This window comes from Canis aureus, chromosome 13 (genome assembly GCF_053574225.1).
Source record: "Canis aureus isolate CA01 chromosome 13, VMU_Caureus_v.1.0, whole genome shotgun sequence".
Taxonomy (NCBI): domain Eukaryota; kingdom Metazoa; phylum Chordata; class Mammalia; order Carnivora; family Canidae; genus Canis; species Canis aureus.
Window position 1 is genome coordinate 34,702,822 of NC_135623.1, and position 21,548 is coordinate 34,724,369.

The 21,548-nt window shown below is 32.6% G+C and overlaps 1 protein-coding gene across 2 annotated transcripts in view; it reads right to left on the bottom strand.

Annotated features, from left to right (window-relative positions):
* The window catches only part of MGAT4C (MGAT4 family member C), a 719,810-nt gene that overhangs the window by 610,345 nt on the left and 87,917 nt on the right, over positions 1-21,548 (bottom strand). For both annotated transcript variants that reach the window (XM_077845721.1, XM_077845717.1), the window contains exon 2: positions 20,128-20,160. The gene's annotated coding sequence lies outside the window, so the exon portion shown is untranslated. The remainder of the gene's footprint in view (positions 1-20,127; positions 20,161-21,548) is intronic.

Here is a 21,548-nt window from a genome sequence, read left to right on the forward strand (position 1 = left end):
TAATATGTAGAATTGTTGAATTATGTTGTATACTTGAAGCTAATATAATGCTGTATGTTAATTATATTTCAATTAAAAAATGAAATTATTAACAGGACATATAAGCATCTGTTGTTTCAGTCTTTTAAATAGAAGGCAAACTCTGCTATTATATTCTACAATGACTTCTATCCATTTTGGTCATAGACAGATTAACTGTTTAAAGTACAAAATCCATGCAATTCAATTAATGATTAATTAAGCAAACCAAGGCACTCTATTACTACAATTTCAAAGGCAAATTTCTTTGGTATATTTATCAGTTATTGTTCTTAGTTTGTAAGCAACAGAATCTAAATCTAACTTTAAGACAAAGGATTTAAGTATTGCAAGGATGTCAAGAGTTCTCAAAATTTATGGCAGACTTAGAAAACAAAACAAAACAAAAACAAACGAAAACAATGCCAAGAAATCTCTGGAAGCGAGTGTTATAGAAAACAGTTTGGTCAAACAACTTTAAAGGAAATAAGACTTTAACAGTTAATATGAACTTCCATAATAATAACATCAAGTAACAAAGACAAGGAGCTCTATTTTATTGATTTATAATTGTGTTTAAGGATCTGTTAAACGTGTTCTGCTTGGATTACTTCATTTTATGTTTTAAAGGAAACTGAAAAAGTTATGAATATTCTGTCATTGAATAACTTCTTTGTGTTCTTGAAGAACAAGCGTCATTCTGTTGGGAGAGAACATCATTCTCAACTTAAGTTATGGGTCCGATCTCCGGCTGTGTCAGGCTAAAACAGTAGAAATGGCCCTTTTGGTTTATATCACAAAGGATAGGTCTATAGCTCCTACCATAACACAAAATAGGAAGCCTGAAAACTATTAGACATGAGTTTTTGTATGATGGACAGTAAAACATAGTTCTACTACAACTAATTTCCAAATTCTTCTATAAGTTGTATCGATAAGCTTACAGAGCAGAAAATAGTGATAGAAAACTCTATGTGCTCATTATTACATTAATAAACGCTGCTGGAATAATATATAACAGAGAGAGAAAGACTAGAAATCCAGGTATTAGGGACCTAATACTTTTACTGGGCACTTAAGCTAATTCTTTTAATTCTAACAATCATGCTATGAGACAGATTTTATTACCCAACATTTGCATGAGTAAACTTGGTAATAGTGAAATTAATTTTCTTGCCCAAAGTCACACAAATGGAAAGGAGTTTTGAATCCAGATAAATAAGACTCCAGGCCTGTATGAAAAAGCATGGCACAAGATTTATTACTTCTAAAACTTAAATGCTTTTAAGGAATAACAGAATAAACACACATTCTATCACAACCAACCATATCACTGTAGTGAATATTTTTCATGTTTTGCATACTCTCACTCACACTGAACAGGCTCTTACTTTAGGTACCTTCCTGTCTTTTCACCCCACCTTTTCAAATTATAAGCAGAATTAATATTAAATTTTTTCTTGTAGAAAGGTACAAGCATGTGTTCTTGACCCACAATCAGATTCAAACACAGATCCTTTCTTATTTTTTTTCAGTTTGAAAACATCCTTTAAATGTGATTAGAAATCCCAGAACCATATATATTTTAACCAGAAAAACAAAACAAAACAAAAAACCTCCTTTATTTTTCTTTCTTTTTTTTTAAGATTTTATTTATTTATTCATGAGAGACACAGAGAGAGGCAGAGACACAGGCAGAGGGAGAAGCAGGCTCCACACAGGGAGCCCGATGTGGGACTCGATCTCGGGACTACAGGATCATGCCCTGGGCTGAAGGCAGGCGCTAAACTGCTGAGCCACCCAAGGATCCCCTATTTTTTCTTTCTTATAGCCTTATTACCATAAGATAAATTTTGGGTTTAGAAATTGTATTGAATTTCTATGAAAATGAATGTACTTTGTGGAACTTAAAAACACACGACACATTTTCACAAGATCAAATTTACTTTTACCCATTTATGGTAATAATACAATCTATTTAGGTAATATCCAATTAATTAAATCAAATAAAGAATCTGGAAGGAAGTAGTTTCTTGAGTTAGTCACAGTAGACATTGGAAATTTTGAGAATACACAGTAACAAAAGGAACACTGGCAAGCTCAAACACAAGTTGTATACTGAGTATTTTTAAAGGATTTAAAAAGCATGTGCAATTAGCATACAATTCTTTCTCACTTATGAATTTCTTTATTTTAAAGATTTATTTATTTATGTTGAGAGAGGGAGAGAGAACACTATGGGGGATCGGGGGGAGAGATAGAAGGAGATGGAGAGAAAGATTCTCAAGCAGACTTCCAGTAGAGCACTGGAGCTCCACGCAGGGGTCATCTCACCACCTGGAGATCATGACTTGAGCCAAAATCAAGAGTCCGATGCTTAAGTGACTGAGCCATCCATAAGCCCCTATCAGATGAATTTGTATCTGCTTGTATAAGGCAAAGGGCTAGAATCTGAATCAACTTACTTATAACTTCAGAAATGTGCAATTTCAGTAATGTATTCCAAGAATTTTACATTGCTCCTACCACCGATTCTTCAAATAAGCAACATACAGAGCATCTCACTCCTTGAAATTGCTTTTAAACACTAACATTTTAAACTGAAAGATAGAAACCTAGCACTTCTGGTACAGTGCCTGGACTTAGTGTCACTTAATACAATAGTTGAAAGTAGAACAGAAAACTGATCATTTATTTATCCTTGGAGGAGTGGGAAGGAGAGAAAGACAAGGTACAGATAAGATGCAGTGTCTAAGAGCTGAAGGAACAACGACTCTTCCATAATGCCAAGAACTCCACATTGAAAAACAACCATGGATCTCATCAATTTTATAATTCATGCTGAATCAAGAAGTCCAGTTTCCCGCTATGTATATCAATGAATTCTAGCCTGAAAATTATCTTCCTGGTCAGGAAATGACCAAATATTTGTCTGGTGGTAATCAGGTCACTTTTGTACCTACAGGAAAAGGTATTAAGAAAAAAATTCTCAACATTTATTAACCCTAAGAAATGGTTATTTCATCACAAGTAACCACAGGATATTTATGATTAATTATGTTGTGAACACTTTTAAGAAATGCTAATCATTACAGGTGCTGAATCTATAAAGGGATTTGAGAGTTTCAAAGATGTACTAACAATCACTGCCAACAGGTATATATGTGAATATATACCTGTATATATGTGAATATATATATATATATATATATATATATATATATAGTATATAAGCAGAGAAGGAAATTTTAGAATTTATTTTTCCTATTTCTTTCTTAAAGCTCATGCTTGATATAAAGATCTTCTTGTATATGCATACATACACAGAAGTACAAGCTTTGAAAGTTGAGTCCAATTATTTTTTTCTAATCTTAGGGATAGTGAGAATTATTAAGCACTGACCTTGGTAAAACTTTTCTTCAAATAAAAGTGTTTGTGAGATTATTATTTTTATAGTATAGACAATACTCTTACTCTTACTTATATCACAATAGAAATAACAAAAAGGTACAACCAAAAATATATTAAAAATCTTTCAAGTTCATGAATTACTAAAGTATGGTAAGTTAAAAATTAGTTGTTAGTTTTTATACAAATTAGACATCCCTGATAAAATCCTCCCTTCCCCTTTTTTTTTGAAATATTTTATTTATTTATTTATGAGAGACACACAGAGAGACACAGAGACACAGGCAGTTGGAGAGGCAGGGTCCCTGTGAGGAGCCTGATGTGGAACTCGATCCCAGGACCCTGGAATCATGACCTTGAGCTGAAGACAGAAGCTCAACCACTGAACCACCCAGGTGCCCAAGATTCCCTTTTTCATGTTAGCACATGTCACTTTTGTGCTGATATAGTTGTAGTAAATACTCTTGAACATCTAATGTGGACAATCAAACATTGTGTAATCTTTCTAGATAGCAATTTCTCAAAAATTATTCATATTCATTGTCTCTTTGGTTCCATTTCCAAGGACCTGTTCTTTCCCAAATCAGCTTCCTTAAAAATTAAAACTATGTTCACTTCTGACTTAAATAGGCCTGAGAAGGGATTTAGTCATAAGTAATTTATTGATTCTTAAGGCAGGAAGTGAACAGGAAAGGGAAGGAGAAAGATCCAAGAAAGGGTAAAGATGTGTCTAGGATAATTTCTATCCCTAGGTCCAGAGAGTTGCCTCTTTACCAGTTGGTGCAAGTTCTGTGGGTGGGCTAGGCTTGAAGGTAACACTCAACACTTAGAAACTGGGAGATGGAGATACTGGCCCAATATAGAGGCTATGGGAAGGGTATGAAGCAGGTCTCCACTTTGTTTGGAAACAGTTCACAAATGTGAACTCAACATTTTGTGTGTAGATGGTCACTATACTGTTATACTCATGAAAAATTGGGTTTTGAATATTCCTAGTTTTCATTTTAGTCATGTAAGTTTCTTTATTCAATAGTAGAAGATCTCTAGAAATTTGGAAAAAAGGACAGAAGGAAGGAAGAAAATATGGAAACTAGGTAGGCTTTCACCTCACAAACCTAGTTATTTAAGGTAGTATTTTCATACTAAAATTAATATAACAAATCATATTGAGAGTTTGATATATTCCATATGTTTATATTTTATATCTCTATGCTAGGGATATACCTGAAATGGCCCAGTGCAAAATGAAAATGTAGGGCTCATTATTAAAAATTATTAAGAATATCAAGACAGCAAAAGCAGAGCTATAAACCAAGAACAGGGTCCTGTTTGACTCTGTAGGTCACATTTCCATGAAGGCTGTTCTGCCCGAGGAACAGATACTACAGTCATAAGTGGAGAAATTTTCTAGTTTAATATATTATCACATGCTAGAGATAGGTATTTATAAAATATGAGAAACTATCTATAAAATAAAGTCCTTTAGATTCCAAATTTGTGGTAGTTATCTATTTCATCCATTTATAAAAAGACCCCAAAAAATCAGATGTAAGACTGTAGATATAAATACATTTAGAGAATTAAGAGATACCTAAAAATGCATGACATATTGAAAATATATCCAAGTTCTTTAGTATTTAAATATTTTTAGGAAATATAAATATGAAATCTACTCTTCTTTACCTTTAATCAATAAATTATCATAACTCAAGAAAAAAAAATGATAGAATAAGACACGTAAAAAATGTTTTTCAAAATTAAGATTTTTACTAGTTCTTGATCCATGAAGAAGACAAACAATACCTGACCATTAGAAAGAAAGCAAGCAAGAAAGCAAAGCAAATTTCAGAATGCATCTAAGTCAAAAGCCAAAACTCATTAAACCTGAGTGATTTCAATGCTCTAGGTTATCTATTATCAGTACAGGATAAACGAATCATTTAGGGGATGCAGAAATCACCTGAGTCATGTCCAACATTTCATGAGTTAAGTGCCCACTTGACAAAACTTTTTGTGTCATCTGACATCACTGTGAGTCATGACAAAATTATTATTTTTGAAAATTGCATTTTTCTTTGGGCATTAATCATTAAACTGGGCATAGAGCATGGTAGTTTTTAAAACCAGTTTTTTACCATCTTGTCACAACATAAACAAAATTAATTTTGAAAAAAGTAAAAGAGAATGGAGTATCCAGGTTCTTTTATCCAGGTATCAAGAAAGAAAAGCTCCATTAAGTTCACACAGAAAAATTATCTGCCAACAGTAGAAAATATTTTCCTCCTTTGATTCCCTTCCCTAATAGAGTATATTTTTCTACAACCCAATACCTGTTGACCTGTGGCCATTAAGTCAGAAAATGAAAAGGTACCCTCTCACCATGAGAGTAATAATGAGCAATAATAAAATTGTTTCATGGAAAGAGACTTTGTCAAAAGGTTAGCAGTGCAACAGTTTAGTCATTCTGTAATTGCCAACTATTTATTCTGAAAATCTCTGTAAACCAACTTTTCATTTGATTTAATTACTGTGGAATTGTTCTGCTCAAATATATAAAACTACAAAACATACACACAAAGAGACTATGGTATCCATGGTGTTACGTTCAGCAGCTCCACTTCTGTTGAAGATAACAGTGTTGCCATTAAATAGTGTCTTCTTATGTACAACAGATGGTTTAAATGATGTTTTTTTAAACTAGATTTAATATAAAGGTAGCTATGAGACTGTACAATTCCCTCTGTGAGTATTGTTGATTTTGATGAATTAGTCCTTTTTTAACTTCCAAATAACAGCATGTTCAAACAGCTGTTGAACATTTCAACCAACAAGTATTAGTTTGGCCCTACCCTCTGAGGATGTATCAACTTATTCTGAAAATTTCAATTCATCTTCTTGGGTTATCACTTCAGAAAACATAAACGTACTTGCTATGGCCATAGGCTTATAATGAGTAACATCTATTAAATCTCTTAACATTTATGGGATTGTAAGAGCTTGTATCTCCATTGTAAAGGTGCATGTGTACACACACACACACACACACACATACACGTACACATACTGTATATATGAACTTTGGAAGATTCTACACTTTATGAGAGGATAATTTCACCATAATATTGACTATAAGCACAAAATGTATAATTCTGAAAAGCAAAAGTTATTATGTAAACATTCATATACTATAGTATTTCTCTTTAATTTTCTTTCTTCGCATATGAACTCTTTCTAGTCTGTACATATGAATCTAGTTCACTCTTTCTACATATACAAGGTATTAAATATATATGTATGCATATACACATAGGTTTATATATATATGTAATGAAACAGTACATAGACTTTTAAAGACATAGTCTTTATATATATAAATATAATATATATATATTTATATATATATCTTCACCTCCAAAATTTGATAATATAATCTATATTTTCTACCACTTGATTTTATAACTAGGACATTGTTACATATACATGGATCATCTTTAAAAGACTGTGTACTGTTTCATTACATCAACATGACTGAATTAGTCTTTTATTGGCTTATTCATATACACTTAGATTTCTTTCTAATTTTGTTATAAAATTTATCTAATGATCACCCATATAACAATAGATATACCAAATTATGTCACAATGTTTTAATTGACCACTGTTATTAAAATTATTTTTATCAAATTATGCATAATTTTTCTTAAGTTGAAAATGGGTGGTATCTTTCTTTGTTCAGGTCCTCATTTCTGTGGTGATGCCTCAAGTGTTTCAGCATTAACTATGTTTGTTTTCAAAAGGTTCTCCTTATAAGTTTAAGAAAATAGATTTCTCCTACTAATTTATTAAGATGTTTTCATTTGAAAATGAGTGTTGAATTTGTTAAATATCTTTTGGCATTTATAGAAGTGATTGTTTTTTATCTTTCAATTAGTCAAATTATAAATAAATAAACAAAAAAATAAGTAAATATTCCTATGTTCATCCTACTTGGAAGTTATATATTATTTTCATAACTTTTCTCTACATGTCAGTACCTGAGAAGGTATAGAAATGATACAAGAAAACATTGTTTAAAAATACATCAAGGGGATCCCTGGGTGGCTCAGTGGTTTAGTGCCTGCCTTCAGCCCAGGGTGTGATCCTGGAGTCCAGGGATCGAGTCCCGCATCTGGCTCCCTGCATGGACCCTGCTTCTCCCTCTGCCTGTGTCTCTGCTTCTCTCTCTCTCTGTGTGTCTCTCATGAATAAATAAATAAAATCTTAAAAAATACATCAAAAAAGATTCCATTGAAGAATATTTATTATAAACAATAACTTATTCGGATAATGATACCAAATGAACTGATCAAAGGAGGATAAAATAGCAGAAAGGTGAAGCCTGGGAAATAGACATAGATAATGAAAAAGAGGGAAAAGATTTTTTGACGAGAGAGAATACAGGGAAAGTGTCATATGATACTCATTCCCTCACCAATCACTCAGTTCACCAGTCATCTGTGAGTGCCTTCATTTTATCATTTATGCATTCACCCCTAAGATACTGAGCTCTACTTTGCAAAAAAAAACCAAACCAAAACAAAACAAAAAACCCTTTGATCTACTGTGTTCTAACATAGGAGGAGAGAATAATATATAAGCCAATCAAAAATGAATAAAAATAAAGATCTTTTTGGCATACAAAGTAGTTTTAGACCGTTATGGTAGAAAAACTATAGAAGGTACACATAGTACATGTAGTGAATAAAAAAATAATCAGAGGGATCCCTGGGTGGCGCAGCGGTTTGGCGCCTGCCTTTGGCCCAGGGCGCGATCCTGGAGACCCGGGATCAAATCCCACATCGGGCTCCCGGTGCATGGAGCCTGCTTCTCCCTCTGCCTATGTCTCTGCCTCTCTCTCTCTCTGTGACTATCATAAATAAGTAAAAAATTAAAAAAAAAAAATAATCAGAATTAAGATTGTCCCCTATTTTTTCACATATGTGAAGGATGACTGTGAAGTTGTAAGAATTCAACTATAAGTCACAGGAAAATTCGTCTTACTATTAGTGTCAAGCCTTGAATTATTATATATAATAATTTCTAAATAGTTCCTCAATTTAAAGAAAGTATAAAAATAATACTAAAACAATAACTTTCAAATGGTTTAGAGATGTTAACCTGCATATAAAACCTTTTAAAGAATTGACCTTGTTCCTTTTTGTTGGATGTGTGAACACAATGAATATCACAGAACATTTCAAAATGTAGGCTTTTAGATATTATTCTCCTGTTCATTTATTTCCCTCAATATTTATTACACTTACTCAAAAGGTCTCTTCCTTTTACTTTGGAACTTTTGTATACTTAATCTAGATTTATTTGATATCATAAATCAGCACCAGTTTCAGTTTACTATTCTGGCTTATAGATACTTAAAGTTTACTAATAATGATATCTATATTTTAAGAGAGAAAATACTAATCTTTACAAACACCATACTTTCAAATCACATGGTTTTCATGTGTTCTGATAGAGAAACAGTGAACAAAACCAAGTCCTGGGTTTTTATTCCTTTGTTTCAATTTATCCACCTGAAGTTAATTGATTCACTTAAAACCTAGGAATTATTTTTGGGGAGCAGGTAACAACATAACATGTTAGTATGCTGAATTTTGCTTGCTGTTGTTATAAAAAATGTTCTAGTAGTTTTTAAAAAATTATGATGTAAATTGCTCCTAATTACCAATAACATTTATAAGCCATCATTAATCTGGTAGAAGAGGTACTCATAAACATTAAACAGGACAATATGTGCCAAATTAAATTAAATATATATGAAAATTAAGAAACCATTTTGATAAACAGCATGCAATCTAATTTTTTTAGATAGTAACTTAATCTCTTTGCTTCATAAATTGGCTCTACCTAATATTATCTTTGTGATTCTTCTTTTGGTGGACATTGTAACAAAATACAAATGTGACAAAATATACAGGACAATATGTGCCAAATTAAATTAAATATATATATGAAAATTAAGAAACCATTTTGATAAACAGCATGCAATCTAATTTTGTTTTTAGACAGCAACTTTACCTCTTTGCTTCATAAGTTGTCTCTACCTAATATTATCTTTGTGATTCTTCTTTTGGTGGACATTGTAACAAAATATAAATGTGACAAAATATAAATGATCTTATCTTGTTTAGTGACTTGCCCTTGCAAAAAAAAGAGAGAATGTTAAAATAAAAATCAGTTATAGAAGGAGAAATATACTGGCATGCCAGGTCTACCCAGCTTTAACAATTCCTTTACCTCCTGAAAAATGGAAGGGGTAAATCCATCTAGAAGTTATGAATAGTTTACAAATCAATTTATATGTCATTGTACTATGTAAAGTTTGTAAAAAAAGAAAAGAAAAATGGATTTAATCTATTTGAATGCTCTGTGCAATGGATGTCCTATTCCTCTGATAAGTGGTCGCTGTCAACTGATGACAGATATATGCCTTGTAATAGTGACCATGCCAATTACCAAGAAAAAGATAATGTCTGGTATATTTGAAAGTTAAGTCCAGAATATGATGAGCCACTAGCTTACCTAGACTTCCAGCAGAAACGTCATGATATTAGCATTGGGAACGTGAGCAGATCTCTTGCCCACTAAGCATGTGGTTAATGCTTCTCATCTCCTTTTTTTTTTTTTTTTTATTTATTATTATTTTTTATTTATTTTTTTTATTTTTATTTTTTATTTTTAGTTTTTTTTTTTTTCCTTTTTTTTTTTTTTTTTTTTTTTTTTTTTTATGATAGTCACACAGTGAGAGAGAGAGAGAGAGAGGCAGAGACACAGGCAGAGGGAGAAGCAGGCTCCATGCACCGGGAGCCCGACGTGGGATTCGATCCCAGGTCTCCAGGATCGCGCCCTGGGCCAAAGGCAGGCGCTAAACTGCTGCGCCACCCAGGGATCCCTAATTTTTTTTTTATTGGTGTTCAATTTACTAACATACAGAATAACACCCAGTGCCCGTCACCCATTCACTCCCACCCCCCGCCCTCCTCCCCTTCTACCACCCCTAGTTCGTTTCCCAGAGTTAGCAGTCTTTACGTTCTGTCTCCCTTTCTGATATTTCCCACACATTTCTTCTACCTTCCCTTATTTTCCCTTTCACTATTATTTATATTCCCCAAATGAATGAGAACATATAATGTTTGTCCTTCTCCGACTGACTTACTTCACTCAGCATAATACTCAGCTATTAGAAATGACAAATACCCACCATTTGCTTCAACGTGGATGGAACTGAAGGGTATTATGCTTCTCATCTCCTAACAGTATACATTATATTCTGAGCTGTTTTCATTGTTCTGGTGGTAGATTTGCTTTGTCCAATACTGAAGATGGTTTTGTACTAATCCTTGATAGATTTGCATTGTCCAATACTGAAGATGGATTTGTACTAATCCTCTCATGGTTTTTCACCATTTGGGACAACCAGCATTTGAAGCAGAATTGTTAGGAAATAACAGCACTGTCACTGGCTCCAAGATGAAAACAAAACCAACTTATTTGCTCTCTTCTAGCCAATCTCCTTCTGGACTATTAAACAATTTACAAAAGTAAACAAACAACTAGTAACTGTAATTATCACAACAATTCTTGATCAGAAAGGAAAGTTTGAAACAATTGCAATAAATTACAGTGGAGAATCCAGAGCCTCTTCTTAAATGGTTTACATAAAAATATGAAAAGTGAAAAATCAGGACTAGAATGTCAGGACTTTAAAACATTCATGCTGGAGAAGGGAAAAAGGATTCTTGTTAAAATCTAATGTCCCCTTACTCTACATCCTAATCCTTTTGTTCCTTTTCCATGACTAAAAATTCTGATAGTGTTTCCTCTGTGAAATTAAGTTGACATGCAATTATTATCATCAAAATTTGAAAAGGTAGATTATACTGTCAGAAATGTACAGCATATCCCATTAGTCTCAATTAATAATTGTGTCCTGATAAGTATTTTTAAAAGCTCCAACTGCTAAATTATGGGGTTATCTGAGGGACAAAAGTTATCTCTTGAGAAAGCTGTTCATTTATAAAAATGTTTTTATTGAAATGATACAAAATAACATGAAAAATCAGCTGAAGCATGAAATAAGAGAGACAAAATGCCAGAAAACAATTCATGAAGTTGAACTTCGATAACTGCATAACTTAATGGAGCTCTAGTCCTATGTATGGACTTTAACAAAAGTATGAATAGCATGAACCTTTTGATGATTTTGTGAACAATGCATCTAATTCTGGAATATGCTTGTTTTAGTAATGTCTCCACTTCATGGTGTAATATTAGGTGGCTTGATATAAGTTCTTGACTATTTAGATTATAACATCTTATGTTCTTTATTTTCCCAAGATTTTTTTTTCTCCTACCATTCCTTCCCTAAGATGATCTAAACCAGTGATTCTCAATCAGGAGTGATTTTGCTGCCATGGGACATTTGCCATGGGACTATGCCCCAAAATGTCTAGAGCCATTTTGGGGCATAGTCACAACTAGGGGGATTATGTACCCTTGGTATCTAGTAGAACAGGGCAGGGATTCTGGTACACTTTTAACAATACACAGGGAAACTCCCCACAAGAAAAATTATCTGGCCCCAAATGTCAATAGGACTGCTTTGAGGAATCCTGATCTGAACCATAACAGTAAAATAAACTCTGTAAACTGGGTCATTTTTTCATGTATTTTCTAAGGGGAAAAAAAGCTCTCAATATTTCATAGTTCTTGTTCTGGTAATCTATTGCTGTGTAACAGCCCAAAACAGTGACCTAAAACAATGGCATCATTTATTTTGTTCATGAATCCAGTGTTTGAGTGGGCTCAGCTAGTCAGTCTCACCTGACTTAATATTTTCTCTAAATTTGGCTCAAAGTTAAATATGTCCTCTTCTAACTCCCTTGCTTTGTCTTTCTACATGGTATCCTTAAGATAGCTAATTGCAACAACATGAATAGATCTAAAAGTTATACATTGCTAAGTGAAACAAGAGTAAGACAAAGGCCACATGATTTCATTAATGTCTGAAATTTAAGAAATAAAACAAAGACACAACTTAAAAAAAAAGACAAACCAAAAAAAACACCCTCTTAACTATAGAGTAAAAACTGATAGTTATCAGAGGAGAGGTGAGTCAAGGGATGGGTAAAGTAGGTGAAGAGGATTAAGAGTACACTTCTCATGATGGACATTTAGTAACGTATAGAATCATTGAATCACTGTATTGTACAACTGAATGTTAACTATACTGGAATTAGAAATAAAAAATATTTCTTGCTTGCCAGTCTCTCAAAGCAAGTGTTCTGAGAGAGACTTACAAAAGTCATATGACCTTTTTATTTTTTTATTTTATTACTTTATTATTTTTTAATTTAAAAAATTTTTTTTCATATGACCTTTTTCAATTTAGCTTAAAACAATGAAATACATTTTTTTGGCAGTCTATTCATTGAGGCAGTCACAAAGGCCACGCAGGTCCAAGGAAGTGAGCATGGACTTGACCTGATGGGAGGTCAAAAAATCTGTGACATATTTTAAACTACAGAAATGCTTTATATGTTATAGTTTCTTTGAAGTACTACTCTAATTAGGTCCTATTAATATCAACATTTATATCTTATAAGATTTAGTTTTTTCCTGTCATGATCTAGATCCCAATTCTCTTTTGTCTCATTTCAAAATTTGACTCAATCATCCATCCAGAAAGAATTAATGATGGCTTTTCTGCATCAGGAGCAATAGAAAAAAACAAAAGGAATAAACGATATGGCTCATGACCTTAAGGCATTCATTAGTTAGTTGAAGGAAATCCTAAACTATGAAATACAATTTTATTTTTGCCTAGTCACCAATATAAAATAGATGAATCATTCATAGAAATTCAAGTTGATAATTAAAATGAATCCCCTCAGTCACATCAAGGACATAGATGGATGAGAACTAGAAAATAAAGATGGAATATTTAGACTTTTTTGGATAAAGCTGAACACTAAGTTGTACAGTTAGTCTTCCCCACAATCCCTTCTACATTCACACTTCAAAAAATGGAGGGTAAAACTAATAAGTCAGTGAAAGGAAGTTTAACAGACCAAGCCATTGGGTATGTATCACCAAAGTGTATAGGACACTGACATGGTTCTTGACTCATTCCTGAGAAAGCTAGAAGGAAGATAGCTTTTCACAATGTTGCAGGAGCAAAATCACACCAGTGGCCCTAATAACAGGTTAAAAAGTGCAAGAATCTGATGTACCTGGTGTGGATCTAGCAATAGGAGCACTGACCTGCAGTCATTTAAAATGGCATCTTGTCCAAAATGATGATCTAGCAATAGAAGAGCCACAGAAATGATCCATAAGAACAAAGTTTGACTGAAGCAATGCATCTGGCGTAGAAGGCACAAATTCATCTTTAAAATGTTCTTATCTGCTTTCTTCTCCTCCCTCTTCTTCTTTGATCATGGAGACTAAAGAGTCCTTAGCTAAATAGCTGAGTTGGTTGAGGGTATGAAAGTTAGGAAAGAATGAAGAATCACATGGATGAAACTATGGGGTATTAAGCTAAGTGAAATAACTCAATCATAGAAAGAAAATTATCATATGATTTCACTCATATGTGGAATTTAAGAAACAAAACAGAGGATCATAGGGGAAGGGAGGGAAAAAATAAAATAAGATGAAATCAGACAAGGAGACAAGCCAGAAGAGACTCAACTCTAGGAAACAAACTGAGGGTTGCTGGTGGGGAGACGGGTGGGGGGATACGGTAACTAGGTAATGGGCATTGAGGAGGGCATAAAAAGCACTGGATATTATATGCAACTGATGAATCCTTGAACTCTACTTCAGAAACTAATAATACACTATATGTTAATTAATTGAACTTAAATTTTTTTTTAAAAAAGAATCATTGCTCTGCCTCATATTATGGGGTCCATAAGGAGAAAGAGAAAATATTTAACTTTAAATTAGGTTCTAGATTTGATTACTCTGTGGGGTTAGTCAATTCAATGTTACCAAACTGGAATTGCATTTTTGTCCTAAAATGACCACCAAGGCATTTGACAACATAAGATTGGTAAAAATTATCATAATAAAAATAAAAACAAAACAGAAACCATGGGGCCTGCCAGAGGATTCTAAAGATGTTCTAAACTGTGAAAGTTCACCCTGCTGATAATATACAGCATGCCATGCTTTAATGGTATCTTTCATTGTATATTTTTATTTTATTTATTTATTTTTTTAACTTTATATTTGTGATTTATTTTTATGAACAATTTGGGTACAAAAGAGCTTACTTTATGTGGGTGTTACCTTTTTTAAAATAATAAATTTATTTTTATTGGTGTTCAATTTGCCAACATACAGAATAACACCCAGTGCTCATCCCGTCAAGTGCCCCCCTCAGTGCCCGTCACCCATTCACTCCCACCCCCCACCCTCCTCCCTTTCCACCACCCCTAGTTCATTTCCCAGAGTTAGGAGTCTTTATGTTCTGTCTCCCTTTCTGATATTTCCTACTCATTGTATATTTTAAAAGAGTAGATACTAAGATGTTATGACATTTATTGTGTGTAGAATTGTTAGCCCAGATATTATTAATTTCACATAATTCAATGAAAGAAAGAACTGTGGATAAAATTTTTTCCATGGTCTTTTTAAATCCTGATGTGTTAACCACATACATCTTAGATTATGCAAATATCAACATAATTAACAAGGACAGTAAATAGAAGAATCTTATGGATGGGTGAGCACCTTAGCACATTGTAGTCATTGTTTAGTAATTGCTATCTTCTCCCATCAGGTATCTCAAGAACTGGAGAAAAGAGGGTAAAAGTGGGAGGAGGTACAAGGTAAACAATGCAACAAGCAGGGTGTAAGCTGAAAGAGAAGGAAATACTAGCATTGCTGCAGGTCATATAAGATTCTATGCATACAGCTTCTCCAAAGGTTCCAAAAGACACTGAAGAACAGAGCTAATGTCCTTATAACAATTAAACGTCTGACATAGAGGCCAATTCTTTAGATGCTATCAAAAGATTCAACACTTGTAAATCTGTTATTGGATCTTTTCTTGTAATTAACTTACTTCCTAGAAAATTAAACCCAAAGGCACACACATATGCACATACTCAACATTGTAAAAATATGTATCTAAATACCTTATTCTCCACAACTTTGACAAATTTTGTGCAAAGTCCAGATCTTGGTCACACAACATTTTGATTCTGTTAACATATTATTATTAAGACCACCTCAGAGAATGATCTGGAAGTCCCAAAATATCATATCCCATCAAGTCAATATTTTTAGTGGATTTATCAAGAATCAATCTGAAAATAACAATCTTTTTTTTAAAGTGACTATATTGACAGATGTTATTGAAAAGATTCTAGGTCTCAAACCATGACATAGGGACTCTTTCTATTCATATCTCAGGTTTGCTTTACTGTGTTCCTTTATAGTAGCAGATAAGGACAAAAGTAGTAACCTAACTTGTATTGTTCACATAGCCTGATACTGAACTGGCAGAACAATGGCATAGCAAACTCTAATTTTATAGACCTGAATCATATGTCCATCCTTCATTCTGGTGTTGGGGGTTATGAAGGGATGGGAACTGGGTCTCGACCAATTGATATGCATGTAATACATTGGGTTATTTTAGTGGGAAAGATATGGTTTACATATGAAAACCACAGGTCTGTCATATTTCTATATATGCTAAACTCAGGGGTCCTCATGCTTTTTTTAAAAGATCCTATCTATTATCTATCATCTATCTATCATCTATCTATCTATCTATCATCTATCTATCTATCTATCATCTATCTATCATCTATCGTATGTGTGTGCAAGTAGAAGGAGGGGCAGAGGGAGAGCAGGAGAGAATCTCAAGCAGATTCCACTCTGAGCACACAGAACCTGATGTGGCCCTCAATCTCAGGACCTGGATGGAGATCATGAGCTGAGCCAAAATCAAGAATCAAACACTAAATCAACTGAACCACACAGGCACCTTATTCCTGCTTCTTGAGAAGAATATGGAGGCATATGTGCTGCATTGAGGTTGAAATAATGTTCCAAGTCTTACAGCACTTTTATACACTGATAGCCCCAATCACACAGTGTTTATTCAGTAATTTATATAACAATTAACTAAGAAAGTTGGTTCTTCTTACTCTTTGAATTTGGAGAATATAAAAATATTAAGGTTGCCAGGTTCATAATTGTTATCCTTAGAAATTCATAATTAAATGTAAATCAAAATATCATTATAATCTTTTTCCTAATTCTCTGAATTTGATAAAAAATAAAATGTAACAACTACAATAAAGTTCACTGGTAAACATGCAACAAGCATGAAACAAATTTCTCACCTCTGCAAACGTCTCTGAAATTGCATGTTTGCAAACTGAGTACAAGTATGTCTTAATTCACTTAGGTAAGCAAAAGAGAGTCAAGGCACTTCGTTTAGGGCTATTGAAAAATAAGGCTACTGTATAAGCACATGTAGGTTTTTTCTTTATCTGGACACATTCTACACAATACCCAAGCACTGGAAATTTCATTTTTTATAAGATGCTGAAAAGCTCCAAACCTGAATAAAAATTTAAGTTCATAGATTTTTACTACACATGACTTTTTAAAAATATGAAACACTTTCATTGTGATTCAAAATAAACACTTTGTCATTAATTATGATTCAAATAATAAATTAGTGTCCAATTAATAATTCTTTGTAAGTCTTTTGTCCAATTAATAATTCTTCGTAACTTTACTTCATGATAATAAAGTGCAAGATGCAACAATCTTTAATGACCTCTTTGACACTGCTGCCCTTGTCCCAATGATGAAGCTTTACGTAGCTGAATTTTGACAAAACTCTAGGCATTCTTAATAATTTTCTAAAATTAATCTATTCATTAATAAGTGTCTCAAAAATTGGGTAATCTAATACTTTAAATTTATTTACCCAATTTTTGAGACACTTATTAATGAATAAAGATTAATACTTTAAATTTATTGTTATCACTGCCAGAGCTATCTTTTGGGGCATCCACTTTCTCTAGTCTAAAACCTTATAATGACTGTTTAAGCATTAACTGTATACATATGTTATTATGATATATATATAATATATATTACATATACCACAATCAATGTACACACATGTATATAAAACAATGTATATACAGTTTCCTTGTATATACAGTTTGCTTTGGTAAAATGTCATTTTAATAACATGAACCTAAGTAAATTATTTGTCAAATTACTAAAAGTGTAAAAATCAACACTAACTTTAAATGCGTCTCTGATAGTATTACTATATTAATAAAGGTAAGTGACTTAAAATTCAAGTTTTCTGGATGTTGTGAGATTATCTCCTACCTCCTACCTCATATTATTATATACTATAAAAGAAGAGATTGAAATAGAGGAGTCTACTTCTTAAAATCTAGGGTACACCAGATTTTCCTCTTTTTCTCCCTTTTTTAATGAACAAGAAGCTTTGTGAAAATTAATAATTGCTTAATTGGTTCTCCTTGATTGTTTACCAGTTCTGAGGGAACTTAAACAAATTGGGTATAAGTAGTAAAAGATTTTGAGTTAGACTCGGTCACACAAAAGACTCCACAGGAAACTAGATAGACACAGAGACTAAAATTCTTATTTTGTGTACTCACTGGCAGTCACCACAGATATGCTTAAAATACTTTAGACAAGGGCACTTGGATGGCTCAGTTGGTTAATCATCTGCTTTTGGCTTAGGTCAAGATCTAGGACCATGGGACAGAGCCTGTGGCGGGCTCCCTGCTCAGAGGGGAGCCTGCTTCTCCCTCTGCCCCTGCCCTCTACTCATGCCCTCTCTCCTGCTCTATTCTCTCCCTCAAATAAATAAATAAAATATTTTTAAAAATAAAATAACAAAAAATAAAATAAAATCACAAACTGTAGACAAACAGTATTACTTTCTAATATAATAGTGAAGAACTCTGGCATCTCAAAACAAGCTCCTGACAGAGGTTAAAGTATTCTAAGTTGCATTATGGTTGCATTTTTCCCACAGAAATAAACCATTTGTTTTATTTACTTCTGTGAAGATATGTGATAGCATCTGAATAGTTGAGGAAACATACAATCACATACCAAAGCTTTCACAGAAGATTGTTAATGTCTAAAGATTACAGATCCTTCTCTAATCAACACTAGAGAATATACTCCTATAGATACTCATCTCAAACTTTCAAATAATCATGACAAAAATGTAATTTATCACTTAATAGCAGCCAATTTGAAGCATCTGAATTTTGAGTGAGATCATCTCATGATAAACTGTACCTTACTCTCACAATTTTAAACTAACAGTATCAAATTAGATCATAAGGAAGTGACATGAACCCACATTATCTTCATTTTCCATAGCAAAATTTTCACTAATATCAAGTATTACACTATAGATGTAGAATGCCAATATGCAGACAGCAGATCAGATAGAGATCTAAAAATACAAATTATCCATCTGCAACAAAAAGTCTATGGAAATTTATAGTTGACAATATGATAGTACATAATATATTTTAAATGGCTGAATTGCTTCTGGATTTACTCGCATAAAGAAATGTGTCTGTACCTATTAGATAAAAATACTTCATTTCATTTATTAGATAAAGGAAACTATGGTATTAATTTTTTTCTCTTTTTTGTTGTAAATTCTAGCAATACAAGCCTGTTTAGAGCTAAATCATTGGTGTGTGTGTATGCAATATATAAATAGGAAGCAAATATATATAAACATATATGAAGAAAATTAAGATTACCTATAATTCTCTCTCTTGGAGTTAATCATGGTTAATATATGTGAATCTACATGATTCTGGTCTTTTTCCAGGTTTTGTTATAAAAAAACAAACCAAAATTGAGTGTATACACTCTCCCTTCCAATAGCTTTTTTTTACTGTTTGTATTTAATATGTATAATTTGTAAGTAACATCAAATCTAATTTTATAATATAATAATTACATGAAAATAATGGATAAATACTATCTTGAACTGGTGGTTTTAGCTAACTTTGATAATTTTAAAGTAACTTGAAAATATAAAAGTTTCAGGGTGTGATCCTGGAGATCCAGGATCGAGTCCCACATCAGCTTCTCTACATGAAGCCTGCTTCTCCCTCTGCCTGTGTCTCTGTCTCTGTCTCTCTCTGTGTCTCTCATGAATAAATAAATAAAATCTTAAAAAAATAAAGATATATTTTTAAAAAAGAAAATTTAAAGTATAGTTAAAAGGTGCAAAATTCTAAATATTGTTGCAAAAATGGTACTGAATCAAATGGTACTTGAATACTCATAACAGAATGCCAAGATCTTAAAAGTATATATTCCATTTGGAGTAAAATGCTACAGCCTGCCTATAAAGATTATAATGTAAATTATATTTAACTCACTCTGAGTTAAAATTATGGAAAGTTTCTATTGCAATCACATCTTCAAATTTATTTTTCTTCATTTTTACTTCTCTTGAACCCTATTTTTTCTAGTCTTGATACTGTTAAATTCAACTTCTTCCCCTTTAGTAGACTAAGTGCCTAAAACAAATGAAGTCTCAACACATAAGATTTGACTCACAGTTTCAAAATAGTATATAGAACTTACCCATCCAAGAAGGATGTAACAGCAGCTGAGAAGCTGTCAAGGAGAAAAATGCCAGAAGGATTAATAAATCATATTGCTGTAACATGACGATGAGAATTATAAACAGCTATGTAAAAATTAGGTTGCTAGCAGTCAGGTGGCTTGGCTTCTTTTAGTCTTGGTAGTAGAGTGATGTACATTTATCTTCTGTTATGCGCTGGGTAAGTAGCTGGCAAGCTTGGTATATATAAACATTACTTAAAGACATTATGATTGGCTTGGATCCAGAAAATGTCCTCTGACATTACCATTAGCTATCAAATATCTTAAATATTTTGGAGATGTTTGAAGAGGCAAAGGAAAGCCGGATGTCAAAGAAAGACAATACTAGCCAGAAGAATAGAGTGGATAATTAGGAATAAAATATGCACACTTCATGATATAAGAATATTAAAACAAATTAATGAAACCCAAATGCCTTTCATAAGAAAGAGTGATTTAGCAAATTAAAACAGAAAGGAAAGAAATAGCTTATCTTAATGGCTTACTTAGTACTATTTTTATTTTATTTAAAAAAATTGTTTTTACAAATAGAAACTAATCTTCCCAATCTATTTTCCCTGATATATATGAAAGAAGGTATCTTATTTTTCTCCTGTCATTACCTGTGACTCTAATAAAAAACAAGAAACAAAAAGCTGACATAACCACCAAGAAAAAAAATGCTAAAGAAAAATCTCACTTATCATTCCCCTCAAAAGCAATTGACTGACGTTTTTGAGAAAGTCAAGCAATAACTTAGCTATGATGTACTATATTTGGTTTGCTGATTTAACAATGCTCACACAATTAAGGTACTTTATTGACAAATACATTTCATCAAGAGTTAACCATAATAATAAAAGCATATTTCCAAAACAAAGTGTATGAGAAATGAGATGTTTTTACAGGTGTCATAAATGAAGAAGTTTTTGAATGTTAGGCCATTCTCATGATTCTACCTTGCACTGCCTAAATTGATAATTCTTTTTTATGAACACATGTTTTAAATATAGTCAAGAAGCAAGGAAATTAAGATTGCCTATAATTCTACCTCCTAGAATTAGTCATTGTTAAAATGTGGGCTTTTCCCATGTTTCATTACCAAAACAGAGTGCAAAGCCAAACCAAACCAACCAAACAAAAACCCTTTCCACACTAAATTCAGCTGTGTTGAAATAAATGCAATATTTTAATTTTAAACTAAGCCAAACCAAAACAAAACTCTTGCCAATTATAACACATTGGGTATAGGGAATGGATATTCACCATGATCCCACTTAATAAATGAATGCTGAATTTGCTGCAAGTCATACAAGATTTTTTTCTATGCACATACCAACATGTTTTAACATTGTTATTTAAAGAACAAATATATTTATACAGACAACTATAGTCACAAG